Genomic DNA, 5,099 nt, shown 5'->3' on the forward strand with positions numbered 1-5,099 from the left:
AAGTGAATGAATCCTTTAACTACCGCTTAACCGCTTAGCTCTAATTCTTGCTTTTCCGATAACAAGCTAATTTTGCCATAAAAGACGCAACAAAACGCTAAAAAAAATCATTGTGAAACAAAATCACTGAAACTTCGTACATGAGCAGTTGAAGGCAGCATTGATTTCTTTAAACTAAATCCGAAGAGATTCCCGACCCTTTCCGACCCTCGACGGCCGAAACTCTCTCAGTACATCGACCGAACCTCAACATCTCACACACACACACACACACACACCAGAAACAACAAAACAACAGAAACCTTTATTAATGCGCTTGTTTTCAGCAATAAGCTCAACTAGTAGATCCACCGTAGAGATGCAAGCGGTTCAATCCGTGTTTCCCGAAACCTCGAAGGGCTTTCCTCGTCTAGCCCTCACGTTTTCTTCTTCTTTTCCTTTATTTCTTCTTCTTTTCGTTTATTTTTAGGATGTTTTAGCATTAAATGACAGTCGTAGCTGCAGTGTACGCTGTAGTCGTTTGAAATTGTCAAGATGTCATATTTTTCTACATGACTGTGTTACTAAGCTTGTTTAGTAACTTGTTTTATATACAAGTGTTTCACATATAGCAGTATATAGATTATATATATATATAAATATGAATATATTATCTTCTGTGTATGATTTGAGTCCAGGAGAGTGTGTGAAGAAGGAACGCCTCACTGTGCCGACGACACGCGTCCCGTTTGATGAATGTAGGACTCCGGCGCTTCGTTACCGTCTACGATCTCCTGGTGCTAACGATGATTCTAACGTTGATTCTAACGAATGATTTCTTTCTTTCACGCTGAACTTCACTGATTGTTTCTCTTCAGAAAGGCGGCATCGCTTTATGATAACTTTCATCAATGTGTCATGAACAAACAGATAATTATAATCTAATTATATTAGTGGTTGTCAGTATCATTATGAACACTATTTTGTATATTTTAAGATTTGTCAGTGGAGGTTGTGTTTTTAAAACGGCTCAAACTTGCATTTTAGTCTGAGAGTAGCTTAAGCCTCATCTGTGGAACCGGGGGCAAGAGTACAAAACACACACACACACACTCAAATACGCATACATATGCACTTACACACGCAATCACACATAGAGACTCTCAAACACACACACACATATACACACACACACTCACATACGCACTTACACACGCAATCACACATACAGACTCTAAACACACACACACTCTCATACACACTATTAAACACATACTCTCACACGCACACACACACACACATATACACACACACACACACTCACATACGCACTTACACACGCAATCACACATACAGACTCTCAAACACACTCTCAGACACTATTATACACATACACACACACACACACACTCTCACACACATATACACACACATACGCACTTACACACGCAATCACACATACAGACTCTCAAACACACACACACTCTCATACACTATTATACACATACACACACACACTCACACACACACACACACATATGCACACACTCAAATACGCACTTACACACGCAATCACACATACAGACTCTCAAACACACACACTCACACTCTCATACACACACTATTATACTTATACACATACTCTCACAAACACACACACAAATGAACTAGTGTGGCTGTAACTATGAATTACAGAATCGAGCCAGAAGACTCAAAAGAGGCTGAAATCAAGATGATTAATCTCGGATAAAGCATTCCTTTTATTTTCTGTTACGTTTTTGTTGAATTTTGATATTATGTGTAACAAAATGTCTTTGTGTTCAGGTTTGACTAGTAAAATTAATGCAAAAACTGACACTTCAAATCAACATAAATCTTGACAAATGTAGTCTTTGAGAATGTCTCAACTTTATGCAAAGCGACTTGCATTGCATTCAAGCTATACATGGTTTTAAATTAGTAACTGCATTTTAAAGTGTGCCAAGTGGACGATAACACCTCAGCGAAGCAGGACACTCTAGACGCTAGACATTTAATGCGAGAAATGTTATTGATGAAAGTTATTTTTATAAAGTGTTCCCAACAGTCGTCACACACATGCCTGCACACTCACACTGTGCATCTGAGCATTATAAGCTAAGCACTCGATAAAGCTTCGTACTGCAGGGTTTAGAGATTAAACTGCTCTACTTTACCTCACAAACTATAGAACAGACCTCAGTTTACGACCGTTTTAGTTTTTTTAACCCTGCCGATAAAGCCGAATTCTCTAGAAGCTTGTTTCCACCACAGAATAAACATTTTTAAAAGTTAATTGCGACTTTTTATATCCCAATTGCGAGTTTACATCTCGCAATTCTGACTTTATTTCTTAGTTTTGTGAGATATAAAGTCAGAATTGCAAGATATAAAGTCGAAATTATTGATTATGACTTTATTTAACGCAATTGTGAGAAATAAACGTCGGAATTGCCTTTGTTATTTTTCATTCTGTGGCGGAAACAAGCTTCCAGAATTGGCCTAAATCGTGTCCCCTTGATATTATAAGATGGTTAAGCATGAATCAGGTTTATTTCTAGGACACTAGAATCGCTGCATATTAATGCAATAGTCGTTTGCTCAATCTGAACCTGTATGCACTTCGTTTTTCAGTGGAACAAAAAATAAAAGGACACGTTTTGAAGAACGCATCTTCTTGATGCAGCTCTTTTTCTTTTTTAAATCCATATGCACAATATGTCAAGTTATATATGATGCTTTATGCACTGATTCATGTCAATATTAAAAATGCTGCATTGGTGCGTTGCACCAGGTTTAACATCCTGAACACTAAAATGCTGCTGATTCTCAATGTCACGCGCAGAAAAGAGCTTCGTCAAGATGATTTAACCCTCATCCTTCTCTCACACTTCCTAACACATCTTTCCCTCGCGGGTTATAATGACCTGAAGCCCTAAAATTATACTTAACTTTTTTTTTCTTATTTTATGTAATTTTGATAATATTTTTTCTATTTTCTAATGCAATTTTTTTTTTGATAATTTGTTTTACCTTTTAAATTACTAGATTTGATCAATAAATAATAAACAAATAGTCATTTAATCACATTCCTCTCATTCTTTCAACTTAAATTCAAAATAACTAACAATTTCATGCATAACCCTTTTAACTCCACTCAAAATATCTTAAATATGGAAAACAAATAATATAAGATGATATTTCATGACTCTAGATGGACTTATATCTCTATGGAGCAAATGAGCTGTTCCGCTGGGTCCTAAAGTCAGTTTGCATTCAGAAACGCATGTAAACATTTATAAAATACATTTTTTTATAGCATTTTAAGTTTGAATTTTGATCATTTTTAGGATTTTCTGTGTACTGAAGCATTCCATTAATTCCTAAAGGGGTCAAATTGACTCGCGAGGGAAGGATTTGTTACTTTTTAAAACTTTTTGTGTGTGTGTGTGTGTGTGTATTCGTGGTTCAACTGCGACAAAAGTCCTGGGGTCTTGGACCCCTCTGATGAACACTCAATAAAAAAAGAGTTTCGGGTCAAGATGACCCGAGGGAAGGATGATACGGGTTTGGATGGACATCACATTTTCTCTGAACTGTGTCTGTAATCTGGACATGTTTCTCCCCTGAGACTGAGAAACGAGTCTCTGTCATTAGACATCAGAATCTCTGCTGATCTCGTAGCTGTCAATCACCTGCGTTTCCACGTCTTCCGAACGACCTTCCACTCACATCCAGCTCAGGTTTACACTAGTCCAAGTTTACAAATGTTGGTTAGCAGGGTTAGGACTGTCGATCGTGTGCCTGCATCGGTTTTCCGTCTCAGAGGTCGACGGGAATGACATTTCCAGTGTTTGTTCAGTTCAGTGTGAGAAACGACAGACAGGATCGTTTGTGTTCGTTCCTTTTTGTATGACGTTCCTGAAGAACTCGTGATCGATCAACAGTGTTTTTGAGTGTTGTCTGTTTTGTTGCTTTCGAGTGAGATGTGAAGATACTGCACCTTGTGTTTGACCCACTGAATAAAAGCTCTATCTCAGACACGAATCCTGACCTTTGACCTTTTACACTGCCACAATGCGCTTAAACTTGTACGTACCAAACTGATGCTTAAACCCAAGGTGCACTGACAATCACAAATCATCATCACGTGAATAAAAGTGATCTTTTCAAAATGCATACAGGCTTTTTATGTTCAATTCTTTACATTTATAGTAGTTTCACTTATAAATGTGCATTTCTAGATTGAAGCAATTTAACCTGTGAACTGCCACCCCTTTATTCCCCGCACTGACTTATAAATGCACTATCCAAAACTTAGATGTTTGTAATTCCAATGCTTTGTAATATAGACCAAAGGCTGGTCTTGAAGAAGACGACACTTGGCAGATTATTGTAGAAGTGAAAAGTTATGAAAGTGAAAGGGAATTTTTTTTAATGAAAATGTAAGAATATAATATTTATATGAAACATATATTTTACAAAACATGTTTTACTCTAAAACTGCAAGAAAATCAAAGGCATACATCTGAACAAGTAGCACTCCAAATTTGAGGTTGCTATCTTTATTTTGAAAATTCGTCACCAAATATTAAAACTAGAGATTGTACGCTTTCAAATGATATATAGTTTGTCAAGATTAGTTTAGGTTTAGTATAGGATATTGCAGTTTTAAATAGGCTATGTAATGGCTGAGGGCCCCAAAATGACATGCATTGAAGACTACCTTAAAAATATTTAGATTTTTGTATTGTGATCCTCCAGAGCTCTATAGGTTTGTGTTATGACTGACATTATAGTCATATTTCTTCTGTAATATGGTGTTGACACTAATAAACAATCAGCAAGTCTGGATAATAGGTGAGATTGCACGTGTCGACCAGCAGAGACCGCTGTCGCTCTTCTAATCACTACGTGATGACGTCACGACGACCGTTGGCTTCAGACTATCGCCTCAGAACACAGGTGAGCAGTTTTAACTCTCTCAGGGCCTCAAAAGTTAGACTTTTATGAATTATCCTATATAGTTAAAGTCCCCCGTGGTGAAAATCCAGCTTTTAATGTTATGTATGTCTATGTGGTGTTTTTAATACACTTTAAGA

At 37.0% G+C, this 5,099-nt stretch overlaps 1 protein-coding gene across 1 annotated transcript in view; it reads left to right on the forward strand.

The window, feature by feature from the left end:
- LOC308698321 (E3 ubiquitin-protein ligase pellino homolog 2) overlaps positions 1 to 279 on the forward strand; it is a 16,433-nt gene extending 16,154 nt beyond the window's left edge. Inside the window, exon 6 of the mRNA XM_081378296.1 lies at positions 1 to 279. This exon is cut by the window's left edge and continues 1,007 nt beyond it. The gene's annotated coding sequence lies outside the window, so the exon portion shown is untranslated.
- Positions 280 to 5,099: the final 4,820 nt, after the last annotated feature.

The sequence above is a fragment of the Scardinius erythrophthalmus genome (assembly GCF_964197995.2).
Source record: "Scardinius erythrophthalmus genome assembly, chromosome: 11".
In the NCBI taxonomy this organism is placed as follows: Eukaryota; Metazoa; Chordata; class Actinopteri; order Cypriniformes; family Leuciscidae; genus Scardinius; species Scardinius erythrophthalmus.